This window comes from Oncorhynchus clarkii, chromosome 5 (assembly GCF_045791955.1).
Source record: "Oncorhynchus clarkii lewisi isolate Uvic-CL-2024 chromosome 5, UVic_Ocla_1.0, whole genome shotgun sequence".
NCBI classification, from domain to species: domain Eukaryota; kingdom Metazoa; phylum Chordata; class Actinopteri; order Salmoniformes; family Salmonidae; genus Oncorhynchus; species Oncorhynchus clarkii.
This window is the reverse complement of record NC_092151.1, coordinates 21,581,568-21,606,133: the sequence shown is the minus strand read 5'-3', so window position 1 is coordinate 21,606,133 and position 24,566 is coordinate 21,581,568.

The window sequence follows — 24,566 nt, the reverse complement described above, 5'->3', positions numbered from 1 at the left end:
ACAGCAGACATCCAGCTTGTAATTTGTTAGAAATATTACCATGGAGCACAATGGCCATTCAATCGAACAACCAGAAAAGCCTCTCAGACAGAAAGACACAGACACAGAAAGAACTAGACAGAGAGAAATAGAAAGAGGGAGAGTGAGAGGGAGAAAAAGAGACAGCGAGATAGAGAGAGGGAGAGAGACAGAGAGACAGATAGAACATGGAAGAAGAGAGAGAGAGGAATGAAAACAGATTTACTGGGAGAATTAGGCAAGGCGGGTTGTAGAGCTGTACATATACACACATTCATACGCACATACACCATGTGCAGCGACGTGATAAGAAATACAGGATCATTCATCTACTCCCTGCAAGTCTCTCTTCTTCTCTCCTTCTCTCTCTTCTCTCCCTCTTCTCTCTCTCCACTCCCACTCTCCTGCTCCCTCTCTCTCGCCCTCCCTCCCCCTCTCTCTCTCCCCTCTCTCCCTTTCTTTCTCTCTCTCTCTTTCTCGCTCTCCCTCTTTCTTCAGAGTGAATAGTAAAACCTGTCTCTCCTTCCTTGCTCCTCTTCCCTTCTCCTTTCTCTCTCCTTCCTCTCTCCTATTCCCCCTACTCTCTCCATCCTCTCTCCATACCTATACACCACGCCATCACCCCCCAAACACACATACACTACTATGTCATAAAGAAATAAACAGTACAGTACACATTACCTTATTACTCTGGCTAATGCTTGCAAATGAATTTCATCTCCTTTCTCGGTACGTAAGAAGCCACTTGGCGCTCTAAGCTCAAACACACACATAAACACACACACAAAAACTCCCAAAAAACACACGAAAACACACACAGAGCCTCTCCAGTCATTAGTATTTATGAACAGAATGTAGTGAACCAGGAAACGAGCTCAGATCCATGTTCAGAAACACTTGCATGTTCTGGAAGAGACACAACAGATACACACACTCACGTACACACACTCACGTACAAACACACACACACGTACACACACACACTTTGTTTGTGGGGTGGTATTGGGTGTTAATGACGCTAAATGGCTGCCTTAGCCTGACACTCAGACACAGGGATGAACAACTGCCTTAGTGTGTGTGTGTGTGTGTGTGTGTCTGTGTGTGTGTGTGTGTGTGTGTGTGTGTGTGTGTGTGTGTGTGTGTGTGTGTGTGTGTGTGTGTGTGTGTGTGTGTGTGTGTGTGTGTGTGTGTGTGTGTGTGTGTGTAAGTTTGAGCGTGTATGTTTCTGTCTGTCTGTGTGAGAGTACGATAATCACATTGGGGTTTTCTGACGGCTGTGGGAGCTAAGTCCTGCTGAAGGCTGCCCAGGCAAGCCAGTCATTTGCATTCAGATATGACAACTCAGTGTACACACACAGTCAGACAGAATGGCACACACACACACACAGAATGACACACACATGCACACACATACAGACAAGTACAACTGTGTGTGTGTCATACACAGGGACCAAATGGATTGTGTGAATACTTACCAGAGATGTGGGCCCCTGGTTCTGAAACGTCACACACACACACACAAACACACACACACACACACTCACACACACAGTCAGCAGCAGTGATAGCATTTCCTCTTTCTTTCTTTCTTTCTATCTTTCACATACACACACACACGCACAAATACACACACACACACAAATACACACACACATATACACTCCCATAATAAGACAACAGAAAGGGTTTATCCATCATGCTGATACAGCTGTTAACTCACAAACACACACACTAGAAGAGAGGGCTTATACAGATGATAACAGCCAGAATAATAGCTGCAGGGAGGAGGCTGGACCAGCTGTGTGTATTAATGTGTGTCTGTGTGTACGTGCGTGCATGCATGTGTGTTATAAAACAAGGTCTCTGAGACCCCCTGTGTGTGACTACTTTCATTCCAACCAATTACCCTCACAATCCTCAATTAACAAAAAAGTAAACAAAACCTAAACAATCAAGCCGTATTCCACAGTGCATTTAGTGATATCTTCAGATGAAAAAACAGTCCTTGAATTACAGTGATACTTTCACATGGAAAACAGTCCTTGAATTTCAGTGATATCTTGACATGGAAAAACAGTCATTGAATTCTAAGTAGGTCTGTAGAAATGACACTCCACAGGAGTAGCACATCGTGACTAACAGCATTTACAAGACCAATCCAGAAACAGGAGAAATATTGGTGGTCATCTCAGCTCCAGGACTAGTGTTGGATGGACATTGAATACTGACTTATATCACAGGTGACCTGCCTGCTGTGACACGGCATTGGGTGTATTGTTAGTACTATTATCGGTATCCACACAGTGCAGAGTGATGTGTGGGAGTGGACGTGTATTGTTGTGGAGAGTCAATTCTGTCTGATTTCACTGTTTGTTTCTGTCTTCTTTACTCTCAATCTGTCATTCCAACAAAGGAGACAAAGACGTGTTTATAAACATATCACTCACAGCAGTAGTCGTGACCTGTCACACTCTGATCTGTTTCACCTGTCTTGTGCTTGTCTCCACCCCCCACCAGGTGTCTCCCATTTTCCCCCATCATCCCCTGTGTATTTATACCTGCGTTTTTTGTTTGCCTGTTGCCAGTTTGTCTTGTCCCGTCAAGTCGTGCCAGCGTCTTTCTCCGTGTTCTTTCCTCTTTCTGTTTTTTTGTTGTAGTCTCCCTGGTTACGACCTGTTTTGGCTGTCCTAACCCTGAGCCTGCCTGCCATCTACGTCTGCCAACTCTCACCAGGATTACGAACCCCTACCTGTCCTGGACCTGCCTTTTGCTTGCCCCTGTTTATTCAATACACCTCTGAGGCTTGAACCATCTGCCTCACGTGTCTGCATCTGGGTCTCATCCTGAGTCATGATAGTAGGAATTGGCCATGACTGACCTAGCAGACTCGGACCACCTCTGCAACACTGTCTCCTCACAAGAAGCCACCATTGGAAGACACAAGGAGTTACTAAATAACCTTATGGAAGGATTCCACACCTTGGCGGAACAGCATGACCATGCCGTCAGTGCATTTTTGAAAAATTCTGCAGACTATCTTTTAGGCAGCAAGCCACAACAGAAACCTCCCAGACTCAGTAACCCTGCTACCAGCATTCCTTCTCCCTAGCAAACCCCGGCGACCAGAGAACCCCGCTTAGCTCCTACCGGGGCGCTACGCTGGGGATCCCGGAACCTGCCGGGCATTTCTCTCCCAGTGCTTCCTCATTTTTGAGCATCAGCCCTCTTCATTTCTGTTGGACCATTCAAAGATAGCGTATCTTATAATGCAAATGTCTGGGAGGGCACTCGCCTGGGCTACGACATGTGGGAGCAACAATTCACTGCTTGCCTTAGTCTGGAGGATTTTGTGGCGGAAATAAGGAAGGTGTTAGTTTCTCTGTTATTGGCAGAGAGGCGGTTCGGAAGCTACTTCAACTGCATCAAAGACTGCCGTAGTGTGACAGACTACGTGGTAGACATTCACAATTTAGCCGCCGAGAGTACCTGGAACCCAGAATCCCTGTTTGACACGTTCATTCATGGATTATTGGAGGGAATTAAGGACGAGCTCACAGCCCGGGAGCTGCCCTTGGACCTCAACTCTCTCATAGCCTTGACCATATGGATCGATGGGTGACTACGGGAACGCAGTAGGGAGAGGAGGTCTGTTCCTGGGGACACGCGCCTGTCCATGGTTGTCCCCTCGCCTCCTAAGAATCCCGGAAATCCCTGAAACCTGCATTCCCGAGAGAATCCAATGTCACCCATGTTCCCTCAGATATCATTGAGGACTGTTGCCTCGCTTCTTCTGGCACCCATGCAACTGGGCAGGGCTAGATTGTCCCCTGAGGAACGTTAACACAGACTGAGCTCTAAAAGCTGTCTGTATTGTGGAACTTCCTTACATATCCACCTGTCCAGTAAAAAGCCCAGGCTCTTCAATAGGTACGCTGGTGGGCCATACAGGGAATTTCCCATCTCCCATTAGTCGTACTCCTCTCCATGCTATCCTGTTGTGGGGTGACCAGTCTAAATCTCTCTGGGTGTCCTCCTGCAGGCTTGGATAAAGCCTTGGATCTCTCCACCATTCCCGTGGAGTATCAGGACCTCTGGGAGGTTTTCAACAAGGCCAGCGCCACATCTGTTCCTCCTATTACTGAGCCATTGACCTCCTCCCTGGCACTACTCCACCTCGGGGGCGGCTTTATTCCCTGTCTTGTCCGGAGTCCAAGACCATGAAAGGGTACATTGAGGACTCTCTGGAGGCAGGGATCATTCGTCCTTCTTCCTCCTCTGACAGTGCAGGGTTGTTCTTTGAGGAGAATAAGGATAAAACCATGTGCCCGTGTATCGACTACCAGGCTTTTTTGACATCACGAACCAGAGACAGCAGTTGGGTCAAAGAACCCAGTTCCTACATTAGAATATAAACATTTATTTTTTCAAACAAAACTGCACAATATTTTATCTCTGGGACTCTCAGGATGACAAATCAGAGCAAGATTACAGAATGTAAGTACATTACTTACCTCCTGGAGAACCAGTTGTTTGTCAAGGCTGAGAAGTGTGAATTCCCTTGCTCCACTATCTCCTTTCTGGGATACGTCATTGCTGCCGGGAACATTCAGATGGATCCGGCCAAGGTGAGAGCTGTGGCGGAGTGGCCCCAACCCACAACCAGCGTGCAGCTGCAATGTTTCCTAGGATTTGCTCATTTCTACCACCGGTTCATTCGGGGCTACAGCACCCTGGCTTCCCCCATCTCTGCACTCACTTCACCCAAGGTTCCGTTCACGTGGTCCCCAGCTGCTGACCGGGCGTTTTCGGATCTCAAGCATCGGTTCACTACAGCCCCCATCTTAATCCACCCAGACCCAGGTTGACCCTTCAAGCGTTGGAGTGGGGGTCGTCCTGTCCCAGCGTTCTGCCCAGGATCAAGAGCTGCATCCCTACACTTTCTTTTCCCATCGTCTTAATCCCGCGAAGAGGAACTATGACGTTGGTAACCGGGAACTTCTTGCATTTAAGGTGGCGCTAGAGGAATGAAGACACTGGCTAGAAGGTGCAGAATATCCATTCCTAGTGTGGACCGACCATAAGAATCTGGAAAATCTCTGCACCGCAAAGCGCCTCAACTCAAAGCAGGCTCGTTTGGCTCTGTTGTTCACTCGTTTCAATGTCAACATCTCCTATCTCTAACACACACACACACACACACTCACACACACACACACACACACACACACAAACACTCTTTGCGAGCGTTAACAGCCCTTAGTTTTGTCTCGGGGGCAGTATCCCAACCTATGTCTAGTATATTTTCATTGAACAGCTCAGCCTGACGTTGATTACTCCTATATCTCCTATAGCCCTCATCTGTTCTCTCAGGGTTTCTCCTATGATGCTTCTGTTTAGGCTATTTGCTGTGAAGGAGGTGGAGGCAGGAAGGTCCAGGGGGAGAAGCAGAGAGGAGAAACAGGGCTGACTACTCTATGGAATGTCGTTTATACCTGGTGACCGACGAGACACACACACACCTTATGAATTATTCCACAGCTTAGGGCTTCTTAAGATCACATGATTGATCTTCCCACTGAATCTGACATTAGCAGGGTGCACACACACACACACACACACACACACACGCACACACACACACACACACACGCACACACACACACACACACACACACACACACACACACACACACACACACACACACACACACACACACACACACACACACACACACACATACCGCACACATACACACACATGTTTCTAAACTAAGAGTGAAATATGTGATGAAGCTGAAAGACTTAAATATCTCTCTTCTCTTTTCATCCTTTTCCAAAGTGTGAATAAATCTATAAAATGTGTTCTATTATCTCACATACGTGTTCTATCGTACATGCACACGAATGGACACACACACACACACACACACACACACACACACACACACACACACACACACACACACACACACACACACACACACACACACACACACACACACACACCATACACAAACATCTGAACAAAGTGCTGAAAGGAAAGGCAGAGAGGTGAAGGAGTTTTTCTAATCACCTTCCCTCCATTATTAAATTATTAATTTACAGAGCCTCTGACAACAAAGGAAAAGTAATCCCTTGCCACACACACACACAGCCTCCCTTGTGCTGCATGAAAAATAAACTAGTATTCCAGTATTTCCCCCCTGTGAATCCTATCTTATTAAAACCTATTACACTCCCACACACACACAGGTAGGTATGCCTTGCACAGGCTCATTCATGCATACAAACATACACTCATAACCACACACACACACACCCCTGTGAATTATATCTTATTAAACCATATTACCTGAACAATCCCTTTCTCCCTAAACTCATTCAAATCAGCTCTGCTTAGAATTACTGTTCTGCTGAACCTGATACATTTACACATGCACCCACACACACCTCCTTCTCTTTCCCTCTCCCCCATACTCTTATTTTCTTCCTCCCTCTCTCTTCTCTCTCTCTCTCTTTCTCCTTCTCTCATTTCCCTCTATCTCCCCCTTCCTTGCTTACCTCCCTCCCTCAGGTGCACAGAGTAATAGCTATTGTTTTACTGTTGCGGTGTTTGATCTCTCTCTTACCCTCACCAGTCTCTCGCTCATCAAAGATATGCTAGGAAAAACGCACATGTCAGGGAATCACTCTGTGCTCTCTCTCTCTCTCTCTCTGTGTGTGTGTGTGTGTGTGTGTGTGTGTGTGTGTCCAATAAACAGACATGCAACAGTAACATTTTACATTGTCAAGAGGATACTTGGTACAAAACCATTTAGTGCAGAAATGAACAAAGTACTAACTCTCACTCACATTATCTGTCTCTTTCTCTCACTCCCTGCCCCTCCCCCTCTTCCTCTCTCACTCCCTCTCTCCCTCTGTATCTCACTTTCTCTCTCAGACTACAGTGTGAGTAATAGAGACCTGAGACAGAAGACAAAAAGAGAAAGAGTAGAGAGATAGATGAAACAGAGAGTAGAAAAGAGAGATATACATTACATAGAGTAGAGAGTAGAGAGGAAAGATAAACGTTACAGAGAGCAGAGAGGAGAGAGAGACGTTACAGAGAGTAGAGAGGAAAGATAGATGTTACAGAGAGTAGAGGAGAGATAGACATTACAGAGAGTAGAGAGTAGAGAGGAAAGATAGATGTTACAGAGAGTAGAGAGGAGAGATAGACATTACAGAGAGTAGAGAGTAGAGAGGAAAGATAGATGTTACAGAGAGTAGAGAGGAGAGATAGACATTACAGAGAGTAGAGAGTAGAGAGGAAAGATAGACGTTACAGAGAGTAGAGAGGAGAGATAGACGTTACAGAGAGCAGAGAGGAGAGATAGACGTTACAGAGAGCAGAGAGTAGAGAGGAAAGAAAGATGTTATAGAGAGTAGAGAGGAGAGATAGACATTACAGAGAGTAGAGAGTAGAGAGGAAAGATAGACGTTACAGAGAGTAGAGAGGAGAGATAGACATTACAGAGAGTAGAGAGGAGAGATAGACGTTACACAGAGTACAGAGGAGAGATAGAAGTTACAGAGAGTAGAGAGGAGAGATAGACGTTACAGAGAGTAGAGAGGAGAGATAGACGTTACAGAGACTAGAGAGTAGAGATAGACGTTACAGAGAGTAGAGAGGAGAGATGTATGTTAAAGAGAATTGAGAGGAGAGATAGAAGTTACAGAGTAGAGAGTAGAGATAGGAGTTACAGAAAGTAGAGAGGAGAGATAGAAGTTACAGAGAGGAGAGATGTACGTTACAGAGAGTAGAGATAGACATAACAGAGGTTAGAGATTAGAGATAGACGCTACAGAGAGTAGAGATAGATGTTGCAGAGAGTAAAGAGGAGAGATGTATGTTACAGAGAGTAAAGAGGAGAGATGTATGTTACAGAGAGTAGAGTTAGACATTACAGAGAGTAGAGAGGAGAGACAGAAGTTACATAGAGTAGAGAGGAGAGATAGACATTACAGAGAGTAGAGAGGAGAGACAGAAGTTACATAGAGTAGAGAGGAGAGATAGACATTACAGAGAGTAGAGAGGACAGATAGACGTTACAGAGAGTAGAGAGGAGAGAGAAACGTTACAAAGAGTAAAGGTAGACGTTACAGAGAGTAGAGAGGAGAGATAGACGTTACAGAGAGAAAAGAGGAGAGAGAGACGTTACAAAGAGTAGAGATAGACGTTACAGAGGGTAGAGAGGAGAGATAGACGTTACTGAGAGTAGAGAGTGAGACGTTACAGAGAGTAGAGTGGAGAGTGAGACATTACAGAGAGTAGAGATAGACGTTACAGAGAGTAGAGAGGAGAGTGATACGTTACATAGAAAAGAGATAGACGTTACAGAGAGTAGAGAGGAGAGTGAGACGTTACAGAGAGTAGAGAGGAGAGATAGACGTTACAGAGAGCAGAGAGGAGAGATAGAAGTTACAGAGAGTAGAGAGGAGAGATAGACATTAAAGAGAGTAGAGATAGACGTTACAGAGAGTAGAGAGGAGAGGTAGACGTTACAGAGAATAGAGAGGAGAGATAGACATTAAAGAGAGTAGAGATAGACGTTACAGAGAGTAGAGAGGAGAGATAGACGTTAAAGAGAGTAGAGAGGAGAGTGAGACGTTACAGAGAGAAGAGAGGAGAGAGAGACGTTACAGAGAGTAGAGAGGAGATAGACATTGCAGAGAGTAGAGGAGAGATAGACGTTACAGAGAGCAGAGAGGAGAGTGAGACGTTACAGAGAGTAGAGAGGAGAGATAGACGTTACAAAGAGTAGAGATAGAAGTTACAGAGAGTAGAGAGGAGAGATAGACATTACAGAGAGTAGAGAGGAGAGATAGAGGTTACAGAGAGTAGAGACGAGAGATAGACATTACAGAGAGTAGAGGACAGAGTAGAGATAGACGTTACAGAGAGTAGAGAGGAGAGACAGACGTTACAGAGAGAAGAGATAGACGTTACAGAGAGTAGAGAGGAGAGTGAGACGTTACAGAGAGTTGAGATAGACGTATAGAGGAGAGAGAGACGTTACAGAGAGCACACAGGAGAGTGAGACATTACAGGGAGTAGAAAGGAGAGAGAGACATTACAAAGAGTAGAAAGGAGAGTGAGACGTTACAGAGAGTAGAGACTATAGATGGAAGTTACAGAGTGTAGAGAAGAGAGATAGAGGTTACTGAGAGTAGAGAGGAGAGCAAGACATTACAGAGAGTAGAGAGGAGAGATAGACGTTACAAAGAGTAGAGATAGACTTTACAGAGAGTAGAGATAGAAGTTACAGAGAGTAGAGAGGAGAGATAGACATTAAAGAGAGTAGAGAGAGACGTTACAGAGAGTAGAGAGGAGAGATAGACTTTACAGTCTGTAGAGATAGACGTTACAGAGAGTAGAGGAGAGAGACGTTACAGAGAGTAGAGAGGAGAAATAGACATTACAGACACTAGAAGAGAGATAGACGTTACAGAGAGAACAGACAGACGTTACAGAGAGTAGAGAGTAGAGATAGAAGTTACAGAGAGTAGAGAGGAGAGATAGACGTTATAGAGAGTAGAGAGGAGAGATAGAAGTTACAGAGCGGAGAGATAGAAGTTACAGAGAGTAGAGAGGAGAGATAGACGTTAAAGAGAGTAGAGAGGAGAGTGAGACGTTACAGAGAGAAGAGAGGAGAGAGAGACGTTACAGAGAGTAGAGAGGAGATAGACATTGCAGAGAGTAGAGGAGAGATAGACGTTACAGAGAGTAGAGAGGAGAGTGAGACGTTACAGAGAGTAGAGAGGAGAGATAGACATTACAGAGAGTAGAGGACAGAGTAGAGATAGACGTTACAGAGAGTAGAGAGGAGAGACAGACGTTACAGAGAGAAGAGATAGACTTTACAGAGAGTAGAGAGGAGAGTGAGACGTTACAGAGAGGTGAGATAGACGTTACAGAGAGTATAGAGGAGAGAGAGACGTTACAGAGAGCACACAGGAGAGTGAGACATTACAGGGAGTAGAAAGGAGAGAGAGACATTACAAAGAGTAGAAAGGAGAGTGAGACGTTACAGAGAGTAGAGAAGAGAGATAGAGGTTACTGAGAGTAGAGAGGAGAGATAGACGTTACAGAGAGTAGAGAGGAGAGAGAGACGTTACAGAGAGTAGAGAGGAGAGATAGACATTAAAGAGAGTAGAGATAGATGTTACAGAGAGTAGAGAGGAGAGATAGAGTTTACAGAGAGTAGAGATAGACGTTACAGAGAGTAGAGAGGAGAGAGAGACGTTACAGAGCGTAGAGAGGAGAGATAGACATTACAGAGAGTAGAGGACAGAGTAGAGATAGACGTTACAGAGAGTAGAGAGGAGAGATAGACGTTACAAAAGAGTAGAGATAGACGTTACAGAGAGTAGAGAGGAGAGATAGACGTTACAAAGAGTAGAGATAGACGTTACAGAGAGTAGAGAGGAGAGATAGACTTTACAGAGTGTAGAGATAGACGTTACAGAGAGTAGAGGAGAGAGACGTTACAGAGAGTAGAGAGGAGAGATAGACATTACAGACACTAGAAGAGAGATAGACGTTACAGAGAGTTTAGATAGACGTTACAGAGAGTAGAGTAGATAGAAGTTACAGAGAGTAGAGAGGAGAGATAGACGTTACAGCGAGTAGAGAGGAGAGATAGAAGTTACAGAGCGGAGAGATAGAAGTTACAGAGAGTAGAGATAGACGTTACAGAGAGTAGAGAGGAGAGATAGTCATTACAGAGAGTAGAGGAGAGATAGACGTTACAGAGAGTAGAGAGGAGAGATAGACGTTACAGAGAGTAGAGAGGAGAGAAAGACATTACAGAGAGTAGAGGACAGAGTAGAGATAGACGTTACAGAGAGTAGAGAGGAGAGACAGACGTTACAGAGAGAAGAGATAGACGTTACAGAGAGTAGAGAGGAGATTGAGACGTTACAGAGAGGTGAGATAGACGTTACAGAGAGTATAGAGGAGAGAGAGACGTTACAGAGAGCACACAGGAGAGTGAGACATTACAGGGAGTTGAAAGGAGAGAGAGACATTACAAAGAGTAGAAAGGAGAGTGAGACATTACAGAGAGTAGAGAGTATAGATAGAAGTTACAGAGTGTAGAGAAGAGAGATAGAAGTTACTGAGAGTAGAGAGGAGAGATAGACGTTACAGAGAGTAGAGAGGAGAGATAGACATTAAAGAGAGTAGAGATAGACGTTACAGAGAGTAGAGAGTAGAGATAGAAGTTACAGAGAGTAGAGAGGAGAGATAGAAGTTACAGAGTAGAGAGTAGAGATAGAAGTTACAGAGAGTCGAAAGTAGAGATAGAAGTTACAGAGAGTAGAGAGGACAGATAGAAGTTACAGAGAGTCGAAAGTAGAGATAGTTGTTACAGAGAGTAGAGAGGAGAGATAGGAGTTACAGAGAGTAAAGATGAGAGATAGACGTTACAGAGAGTAGAGAGTAGAGAGAGATGCTACAGAGAGTAGAGATAGACTTTACAGAGAGGTACTATAGGAGATGACAGGTTGATGAGGGTGAGAAAAAATATTAAGAGTGAACCTTCTCTAAGTCTGATGGAGAGAAAGGAGAAGTGACAGTTGGAGAGTTTATGTCCTGCCGAGGAGCTTTGAAGCTGCTGATAAGAGAGGCAGGTAGATGAGAGGGAGGGAGGGAAGGGATCTCGTGGTGGAATCCTAGCACAGGCTGGTGGAACCTTAATTGGGGAGGACAGGCTCATCGTAATGGCTAGAATTGAATCAGTGGAATGGTATCAAACACATCCAACCATTTCCATGTGTGAAATGCCATTCCATTTACTCTATTCCAGCCATTAGTATGAGCCGCCCTCCCCTCACTAACCTCGAATGACCTAGCTAGAGGTTTTCCACTGATGTAAAAATACACAAACTCACGCTCGCACACACACAAACAACACTTCAAATACAAACACACCACCAGAAGAGGGATTTTTTTGTTTGTTTTCGTTGTTTATTTTTGGAACGTCTGCAGAGAGATTTGAGTGTGTCAGATTCCCTCTCAGCTCTGACATCTAAAAACAACATTCGTCACCTACAGTTCTACACACACACACACAAACACGCACACGCACACGCACACACACACACACACACACACACACACATGTTTGTTTTACTATCCTTGTGGGGACCAAAAAAATGTACTCCCTTTCAAAATCCTATTTTCCCAAACGCCTAACCCTAAAGCTAACCTTAAATACAAACCCCTAACCCTAAAGCTAACCTTAAATACAAACCCCTAACCCTAAAGCTAACCTTAAATACAAACCCCTAAACCTAACCTGAAATCTAACCCCTAAATCTAACCCCTTACTCCTAACCTTAAATCTAACCCCTAAACCGAACCTGAAAATTAAACCAAACCCTATCTCCTGACCCTAAATATAACCCCTAACTCCTAACCTTAAATCTAACCCCTAACCCTATTTATAACCCATTTCCTAACCCTAACGCCAAACCCTAAATCTAACCCCTAACCCTAATTCTAACCCTAAATCTAACCCCTAACTCCTAACCCTAAATCTACCCCCTAACCCTAACTCCTAACCTTCAATCTAATCTATTCCTAATTATAACCCTAAATCTAACCTCAAACCCTTATAATAACCCTAAATCTAACCGCAAACCTTAATTATAATCCTAAATCTAGGCCCTAATCCTAACTCCTAACCCTAAATCTAACCCCTAACCCCTAACCCTAATTCTAACCCTAAATCTAACCCTTAAACCTATTTGTAACTCTAATCCTAAACCCTAAACCTCAAATAGTGTGGATTAGCGAAATGTCCCCAACTGTCCACAGTTGTATTGTTTTACTATCCTTGGGAGGACTTCTGGTAGTAGAACCAAACCATAAACACGCACGCACACACACACACACACACACACACACACACACACACACACACACACACACACACACACACACACACACACACACACACACACAGGGGCTCTATTGTTCTTCTATTCAAACCCATTATACACTATTGCAGAAAGAGAGAGAAAGAGAGCGAGAGAAAGAGAGAGAGAGAAAGAGAGCGAGAGAGAGTGAGAGAGAGAGAGAAAGAGAAAGAGAGTGAGAGAGAGAGTGAGAGAGAGAGAGAGAGAGAGCGAGAGGGAGGGAGAGAGAGGGAAATGGGGTGAATGTTGAAACTAGCAGACAGAAGGTAAATTCAGAACAAACAACTCTTAAGTCAGACTTGAACTCGCTCACTGTCATTGGTGCAGATGTGTGTGTGTACGTGTGCACATGTGTGTGTGCAGTTGTGGCCTCGTGCCAGTCAGACAGGAGTAGAAATGACAAGGCAACCGCAAAGTACAGCTGAGCCCTGGAGCACATCATGTTTTTGGACTCCAAATGAAAAGGCATTAGAGCACCAATAGGTGCAGGTCAGGCAGGACAGCCAAGGCTGGGGGATCAGGTCAGTCCCTATATACACATCTGTTAGACATGGCACTTGAGCAGTTGTACAGTACCAGTCAATAAGCACACCTGTTAATTGAAATGCATTCCAGGTGACAACCTCATGAAGCTGGATGAGAGAATACCAAGAGTGTGCAAAGCTGTCATCAAGGCAAATGGTGGCTACTTGAAGAATCTAAAATCTTAAATATATTTTGGTTTGTTTAACACTTTTTTGGTTACTACATGATTCCATATGTGTTATTTCATAGTTTTGATGTCTTCACAATTATTCTACAATGTAGAAAATAGTAAAAATAAAGAAAAATCCTGGAATGAGTCGGTATGTCCAAACTTTGGACTGGTACTCTATATCTTAGGAGGCTGGTTTTGGGGAGACGGCTCAAATAATGACTGTAATGGAATCAAAAACAAGGAAACCATGTATTTGATGTTTGATGTGTCGATAACATTCCATTCATTCCATTCCAGCCATTACTATGAGCCTGTCCTCCCCAATTAAGGTGTTGTTTATGGCTTGGTTTTTCTGGCTTCTTGACCTCTGCTTCTAGTGAGCCTGAGGCAGCCTTATATCACTGCAAGGGTGATGTCTCAGCTGTCTGAAACTGACTGACTGCTTGGTCTCAGGTGAAATTATAAGGATATGTCTTATTAACGGGATGAAGGATGGAGGGTGGAGGATGCTAGTTCCATGTTATGGGTTTGCTGTCCATGTTGCTAATAAGTTTAAGGGTGATGCTGCAGGAATGATTATTCAGTGGCTGCTGTCCTTGGTGCTGAAAATGTTTGCAGTGCTGCCGCCCGGGGTCATATGAATCCAGGGTGGCAGTACTGAAGCGACTGTGTGTGTGTGTGTGTGTGTGTGTGTGTGTGTGTGTGTGTGTGTGTGTGTGTGTGTGTGTGTGTGTGTGTGTGTGTGTGTGTGTGTGTGTGTGTGTGTCTGTGTGTGTGTGTGTGTTTATTATACTAGGAACTGAAAAAAGAGATTTCATCATTTCTCCTCTCTCTTTCCTGAGCTCAAGTATTGTCTGATAGTAGAGAAATATATTTATTCTGAAATTAACAGAATGATCTATTCAGAAACTCAATTTGAACTCAATTACGGCGTCTCTCCCAGTCGACCAAGCCTTTGTAGCGGTAATTGTGGCTGGGATCCTCAGACTCAGATCCTTTGAACAGTAAATTGCAGCGGAACTCAAACCTTTAGCAGAACGGTGGGGAGCATTCTAATTCTGATGACAGGGGAGGGGGCAGGAGGGGGAGGAGGGGGTGCAGATGTTTTACACAGGAACAGGTACAAGTAGTGTGTGAGAGTGCCTGAAGTAAAACACTGCGCGTGAGCTTGGGATGACAGCTTGGAATGACACATCAAACACACACAGACACACATACGCAAACAAAACCCACACAGATATATCAACAGGCACAAATAGCCATGAGCACACAAAAAAGCAGGCAGGGACACACACATACACAACCACTCATGCTCACAACGACGGGAAAACAAGGACTCTGCGAGCGTTGAGCTAATGAATTTGTCAATTCCAGCCCTGGCACTTGTAATGATAATGCAACAAGCTTTTGTCCATAAACGTCACATTTTTAAAGGTTTAGTTTAGGCATTCATTTTGAATGGTTAAGGTAAGGGTTAAGGTTTGAGATAGGGAGCCGGAGCTTGTGGCTTATGCCCATCCCCCATCCCCGTCCACAACACCCCAGAAAAACCAAGCCTATTTGATGACGATAGCGGTCACGGTTGCCCCTAGTGGCCAGTTTTTAAGTAATCTCCCGACGTCCTGCTTACCTGGATGGATGTCGAATTCCGCAGTGGATCTTGAGCGACCTGGCTGGATAATGAGCTTACTGTGGCTTGAGCTCACAGAGCCGACACACACACACACACACACACACACACACACACACACACACACACACACACACACACACACACACGCACACACACACACACACACACTAAAACCGCTATCAGTAAGCGTGCCATGGCTAAATAGCTAACAGCCGGACAACCAATGCCACATTAATTACAGAACCTACTGGGAGTGCTGGCAAGGGACTATGTGTGAGAGGGAGAGAGGGAGCGACAACCAACCAGGTGTTAAGCTGAACCCTCTTTTTTCCCCCCAGGGGATGAAACACCGACAACAAAGCTATAACCTGAAACTGTCTTTGTCTCTTTCTACCAGAGACACAGTAGAAACTGTTATTATCAACCAGATCTCTCACCTCTGATGATAAAGGCATTGATATGATAAACAGACAGAATAGAGAGTTCAGGCGCTGGGGCAGGGTACTATTTACATTTCAACAGCTTATGATGAGAATGTCACAAAACAGTGTTAAAGAACACGTACCTGATACGATTCATAGAATATTGTTGATGAGTGATCACCTCCTAAATCAAATACCACACAGTGCTTGATCTACACTGAACAAAAATATAAACACAACATGCAACAATTTCTAATATTTGACTTAGTTACAGTTCACTTAACGAAATTAGTAAATGGAAATAAATTCATGATGCCCTAATCTATGAGTTTCACATGACTGGGAATACAGAAATGCATCTGTTGGTCACAGATGCCTATAAAAATAAGGTAGTGGTGTGAATCAGAAAACCAGTCAGTATCTGGTGTGACCCCCATTTGATTCATGCAGTGTGACACATCTGCATCGCATAGAGTTGATCAGGCTGTTGATTGTGGCCTGTGGAATTTTGTCCCACTCCTCTTCAATGGCTGTGCGAAGTTGCTGGATATTAGCGGGAACTGGAACACCCCGTCATACACTTAGATCCAGAGCATCCCAAACTTGCTCAATGGGTGACATGTCTGGTGAGTATTGCAGGCCATGAAAGAACTGGGAAATGTTCAGCTACCAGGAATTGTGTACAGATCCATGTGACATGGGGCCATGCATTATCATCACATGAGGTGATTGTGGTGGATGAATGGTACAGCAATGGGCCACAGGATATCGTCATGGTATCTCTGTGCATTCAAATTGACATCGATAAAATGCAATTGTGTTCATTGTCCGTAGCTTATGCCTACCAATACCATAAGCCCACCACCACCATGGGGCACTCTTTTCACAACGTTGACATCAGCAAACCACTCTCCAACATGACACCATACACGCTGTCTGCCATCTTCCCAGTACAGTTGAAACCGGCATTCATCCGTGAAGAGCACACAGCGTGCCAGTGGCCATTGAAGTTGATCACTTGCCCACAGAAGTGGGTTACGACACTGAATAACAGTCAGGTCAAGACCCTGGTAAGGAGAATGAGTACGCAGATGAGCTTACCTAAGACAGTTTCTGAATAGTTTGTGCTGAAATTCTTTGGTTGTGCAAACCCACAGTTTCATCAGCTGTCTGGGTGGCTGGTCTCAGATGATCCTGCAGGTGAAGAAGACGGATGTCGAGGTCTTGTGCTGGCATGGTTACACGTGGTCTGCGATTGTGAGGCAGGTTGGACGTACTGCTAAATTCTCTAAAAGGATGTTGGAGGCGGCTTATGGTAGAGAAATTAACATTGAATTATCTAGAAACAGCTCTGGTGGACATTCTTGCAGTTAGCATGCCAATTGCATGCTCCCTCAAAACTAGAGACATCTGTGGCGTTGTGTTGTGTGACAAAACTGCACATTTTAGAGTGGCCTTTTATTGTCCCTGCAGCACAAGGTGCACCTGTGTACTGATTTAATCAGCTTCTTGATATGCCACACCTGTCAGGTGGATGGATTATCTTGGTAAAGGAGAAATGGAAACAAATTTGTGCATTTGAGAAAAATAAGCTTTTTGTGCACACTTTTTGTGCACAGATAATTTCTGGGATATTTTATTTCAGCTCATGAGACATGGGACCAACACTTTACATGTTGTGTTTATATTTTTGTTCAATGTAGCTGCAAGCACAACCTTAACTCTTACTGTTATTTTCCTGTGTTCACCTTTATTTGTGTCACGCCTGCTCCCACTCCCGCTCCCCCTCTCTGGTGCTCGAGGGCGACAGGCGGCCCATCATTACCCACACCTGTCACAATTGTTAGGCGCATAAGCGCTTCATTAAACTCACCTGGACTCTATTATCTTATTGATTGCCTCCCGTATATCTGTCACTTCCTCAGAGTTGTCCCCGTGTCTGCATTATTGTCGTTGTTTTCCTTGTCCAGAAGTTGTCCTTGTTTTGTTTCATGTCTGTTTATCCATTAAATGTTCACCCCCTGTACGTGCTTCTCGCCTCCTGGCGTCTGTCCTCACAGAATGCAGACACCAATATTGGAAGCATCAGGGAGTTTTGTTTTGTTTTGGTTGGTAACGTCGGGTTCGGGTGCTGCTGCCGAAGGAACCGGGGGTGCCTCAGCTGGCTCGTCAGGCTTCCACGCCTCAGCTGGCTCGAGAGGTTTCCTTGCCTCGGTTGGCTCGGCAGGCTCGTCAGGTTCCCACGCCTCAGCCGGCTCGTCGGGCGTCCATGCTTCAGCCAGCCTGTCGGACTTCCATACCTCGGCTCGCCCAGGTGGGACACCGGATGGCACCCCTAGCGGGGGGGTACTGTCATGCCTGCTTCCGCCAGGCGGACCATCATTACATACACCTGTCACCAAAATTACTCGCATCAGCGCTTCATAGGTCTGACCTGGACTCTATTACCTTACTGATTAGCTCCTCTAAATCTGTCACTTCCTCAGTTTCTTCCCTGTGTCTGCATTAATGTCGTTATGTTTTCCTTGTCCAGATGCTGTCCTTGTTTTGTTTCATGTCTGTTTATCCATTAAATGTTCACTCCCTGTACTTGCTTCTCCTCTCCCCCAGCATCTGTCCTCACAATTTGACCTGTTTCTTCGCAGAAAATACACCTGATGCCATGTTTAGTAATATTGGCCCTGGCCCTGTACCCAAAACTACACAGCAAATGTGTATTCCATGCATTCGGTGAGTGTTCTGTGAGCGTTCCAGAAGTGTTCTGTTTTTGATTGCGAAACCATGGAAGCACAGGATATTTTTATCAGTTGTTTACACTTTACAGACCCATAGAACCCTTGAAAATAGACTTGAAGCATAAAAAGACAGCTACTTCACAGATGTGCTGTTTCACTGATGTGCTGTGACCAGTGCTCTCTGGCATGTCTCATTGATTATAGTGGGAGTGTTTTAACTGTGGCTGACCAACGTTCAAAACACAGATATGCTACGGTTCCAGTGTAGTCTCTATAGCAACCAGGTCTGTCTGTTTGTAGCTGCAAGACCACAGGACAGTGTCACCTAGAGAGACAAACCATCATCTTAGCTAACACACACACACTCATACGCACACACAAATCTGGAGAGAAAATGATCTTAACTAGTTGCTAATTCTGAACTACGATGCTCTCACTCTTGGGAAGTAGGTCCACACACACACACACAAACATGCACGTGTGCACGCACGCAAACACACACATACACACGCATGTACACACACACACACATATACATTCCCACACACACATATACATTCCCCCACACACACACCTCCATATCTCTCCCTCGAGTGACAGGACTAATCCCTCTCAATTTCCTCAGAGCAGGATGGCCTAAGTGCCCATTATAAGTCATTATAAGCAGTCATAGGTGTAAGTGGACCACATTCAGAGACAAGAACCCTGCCGCCTTGGAAACCTGTCCAACTGTCAGCGCCAACTAGAGAGCAGGAGAGAGGGAGGGAGAAGAGAAGGATATGAGAGATGGGATGAGGAGAAAGGGATTTGTAGAAGGGAGAATGATGAGAAAGACAGAAAGAGAGGGAGACGAGGTGGTAGGGAAAGGGGAGAGTGGTTGGTGGCTAAGAAGGGAGAGGGTGAGAAAAGAAAGGGTAGAGGAGAGAAGGGATGAAGAGACAAAGACAGAGAAAGAGAGAGGGGGGAAAGAAAAAGGAGAGAGAGAGAGAGAGCGGGAGATAAAGGGAGAGTTAAATGGTGTGTGATTGTCTTGAATAGCAGACAGACCCATTGTCTGAGCTATCAATCTCAGATAGAAGCTCTACCAAGGTCACACACACACACACACCCACACCAACACACACACACATACCAGGGTAAGTGCTGCAGTCATTGACAGGGACATTGTGTGAAACATTATTCTACAGATAATCACCAAATAGCCTCAAAGCATTTTACCCTCCCTGACTGCCTAGACCTGGGGAGTAGGGAGGGATGGACACACGGTTAAGCACACATATTAACACAAACACACTCACACGTGCACGCTATCTCTCTCTCTCACACACATGCTCGTCTTTCGAGACCCACGTGTGTTTGATAACAGCTGAAAATCAGCTGAGGGGAAGCGATGAACCAATGGCGGGAATGAACGCAATTGCACATTAGATGAGGCATTCTCAGTAGGATGAACCTAGTATGTTGATGTTTGTTGTTTACTGCTTTTGTTTGTACTAAACAGTATGTTCTAAATAGTATGTAGTACAATTAGTACACAGTATGTAGTTTAAGTAAGTAGTAGACAAGCCGGGTTACGGACATGTCTTTAACACTCACACTGTTCAACTTTTAATCACATATTTCCTAGAAAGTCCAGTTGTGTCTAGTATGAGGTGAGAATGTCTATAACTATGCTAATGCAGTGTGTGTGTCTGGTATGATCATGTTAAAGGTAGAACTAGGATCAGATGTGACGTACCAGCAGCACAGTGTATCCTTCATGATTCATAGCTCACACACTCTGCAGGTGTTTCCCTGTCATTTGAGGTTATGAGCACGAATCCATTGGAGCTCTTCACAGTCTGTTTGACAGCCCTGCCTCACACACACGCGTGCAAGCATGCACAGACACACACGCACACACACACACACACACACACACACACACTCACACACAGACACACACACTGAGAGGCTGGGAGGACAGATAGAGTTAAGTGGTGCTAAAACATTGATGATGTGTTTGACTGTAAGGTGAAGAACACTAATGCTAAAGGAGTTTAGATCACTGACACACCGAGAGGGAGAAAAGAAAGGGATCTCTCTATCTCTCTTCATCTGAGCAGAATCTCGGCCCATATTAATACAACGACGACCCTAGAGATCCATCACATGCAGATTGATAAAGCTGTAGGTACATGCACACGGGTGTACAAAGCTGCAGGTTTTTGGCTTGGCCACATCTGAGCGGGTTTTATGAATGTGACTTGTGTTAGCTTAGTGGGATTAGAGAGAGAGAGAGTGCGAGTGTGTGTGTATGTGTGTGTGTATAGTCTTGTTGTAAATCCGTCTAAGCTAAGCTATGAGGCTCCGACTGGGACCATAAAACAGCTAAAGCTCTGGACCACACAGCAACAAACACACACACACTAACAAACACAAACACACACAAACTGTAATCACATCAGTAATAATGAAGTGCTTTGAAAGGCTGGTCATGGCACACATCAACTACATCATCCCAGACACGCTGGGCCCCAACAGATCCACAGACGACGCAATCCCAATTGCACTCCCCTCTGCCCTCTCCTACCTAAAAAAGATCAATACCTATATGAGGATGCTGTTCATTGACTACAGCACAGCGTTCAACACCATGGTGCCCTGCAAGCTTGACCTGGTACTAAACACCTCCCTCTGCAATTGGATCCTGGACTTCCTGACTGACTTCCCCAGGTGGTAAGAGTAGGTAACAACACCTCCACCACACTGACCCTCAACACCGGGGCCTCCCAGGGGCATGTGCTTAAACCCCTCCTGTACTCCCTGTTCACCCACGACTGTGTGGCCACGCACGACTTTAACTCCATCATCAAGTTTGCAGAGGACACGACGGTGGTATGCCTGATCACCAACGGCGATGAGGTCAGAGAGGGAGGAGGTCAGAGACCTGGCAGTGAGGTGCAAGGACAACAACCTCTTTTTTAATGTCAGCAAGACCAATGAGCTGATCGTGGACTACAGGAAACAGGGGCAGGTGCACATCCCCCATCCCTATAGACTTGGCCGCAGTGGAGAGGGTCAAGAGCTTCAAATTCCTTGGTGTCCACACCATGGTCCTCTCACACCAGCACAGTCGTGTGCCGCAGTGCCTCTTCTCCGTCATGGCCCATCAGATCCTTGGGAACTTTTACAGCTGCACCATCGAGAGCATCCTGACTGGTTGTATCATCGTCTGGTATGGCAACTACACCACCCTCGACTGGAAGGCCCAACAGAAGGTGGTGCTGCCGGTCCAAAACATAACTGGGGGTGAGCTCCCAGCTATCCAGGATGTACATGCCAGGCAGTGTCTGAGAAAGGCCCGAAAAACTGCCATTGACTCCAACCACCCTAAACATGAACTGTTCTCCATGCTCACATCAGGCAGGCGGTACCAGTTTATCACGGCTCAGACCAACAGACTCCTAAACAGCTACTATCTCCTGGCCATAAGACTGTTGTATTGCTAATACCTACTGCTCCCCCTCACACCTACGATGCTGCTAAAATGACTGTTGATTAGATTTATTACTACCACTACGCTGCTGTTCATTGATTATTGAATTCCACTACCATTAGTATCTTTCTATTTCTCCTGCTACTGGTCACTATTACTCCTGTTTACATGTACTGTATATATTACCATAAGTATATTACCATGATCATTTACATATTCCTGCTACCAGTCACCTTTCAGTCCACTTTACATTTATATCAACCTATCACGCTCACACTAACACACTCACACTAACACACTCACACTAACACACTAACATTAACACATTCACACTCACACTAACACACTCAAACTAACACTAACAGACTCACACAAACACACTCACACTAACATACTAACACTAACACACTCACACTAACACACTCACACTAACACACTAACATTAACACATTCACACTCACACTAACACACTCAAACTAACACTAACACACTCACACAAACACACCCACACTAACACTAACATACTAACACTAACACACTCACACTAACACACTCACACTAACACTAACACACTAACACACCCACACTAACACACTAACATTAACACATTCACACTCACACTAACACACTCAAACTAACACACCCACACTAACACTAACATACTAACACTAACACACTCACACTAACACACCCACACTAACACTAACATACTAACACTAACACACTCACACTAACACACTCACACTAACACACTAACATTAACACATTCACACTCACACTAACACACTCAAACTAACACTAACAGACTCACACAAACACACTCACACTAACATACTAACACTAACACACCCACACTAACACACTCACAATAACACACTCACACTAACACACTCACACTAACACACTAACATTAACACATTCACACTAACACACTCAAACTAACACTAACACACTCACACTCACACTAACACACTCACACTAACACACTAACACTAACACACTCACACAGTTACACTAACACACTCACACTAACACTAACACACTCACACAAACACACTCACACTAACATACTAACACTAACACACTCACACTAACACACGAACACGAACACACGAACACACTAACACACTCACACTAACACACTCATACAAACACTAACACTAACACAGTCACACTAACACAGTCACACTAACACAGTCACACTAACACACTCACACTAACACACTAACACAAACACACTCACACTAACACAGTCACACTAACACAGTCACACTAACACACTCACACTAACACACTAACACTAACACACTCACACTAACACTAACACACTCCCACTAACACAGTCACACTCACACTAACACAGTCACACTCACACTAACACACTAACACACTCACACTTACACACTCACACTAACACACTCACACTAACACACTCACACTAACACACTCAAACTAACACTAACAGACTCACACAAACACACTCACACTAACACACTCACACTAACACACTAACATTAACACATTCACACTCACACTAACACACTCAAACTAACACTAACAGACTCACACAAACACACTCACACTAACATACTAACACTAACACACCCACACTAACACACTCACAATAACACACTCACACTAACACACTCACACTAACACACTAACATTAACACATTCACACTAACACACTCAAACTAACACTAACACACTCACACTCACACTAACACACTCACACTAACACACTAACACTAACACACTCACACAGTTACACTAACACACTCACACTAACACTAACACACTCACACAAACACACTCACACTAACATACTAACACTAACACACTCACACTAACACACTCACACACGAACACACTAACACACTCACACTAACACACTCACACGAACACACTCACACTAACACTAACACACTCACACAAACACACTCACACTAACATACTAACACTAACACACTCACACTAACACACTCACACGAACACACGAACACACTAACACACTCACACTAACACACACATACAAACACTAACACTAACACAGTCACACTAACACAGTCACACTAACACAGTCACACTAACACACTCACACTAACACACTAACACAAACACACTCACACTAACACAGTCACACTAACACAGTCACACTAACACACTCACACTAACACACTAACACTAACACACTCACACTAACACTAACACACTCCCACTAACACAGTCACACTCACACTAACACAGTCACACTCACACTAACACACTAACACACTCACACTAACACACTCACACTAACACACTCACACTAACACTAACACACTCACACAAACACACTCACACTAACATACTAACACTAACACACTCACACTAACACACTCACACGAACACACGAACACACTAACACACTCACACTAACACACTCATACAAACACTAACACTAACACTAACACTAACACAGTCACACTAACACACTCACACTAACACACTCACACTAACACACTAACACAAACACACTCACACTAACACAGTCACACTAACACAGTCACACTAACACACTCACACTAACACACTAACACACTCACACTAACACTAACACACTCCCACTAACACACTCACA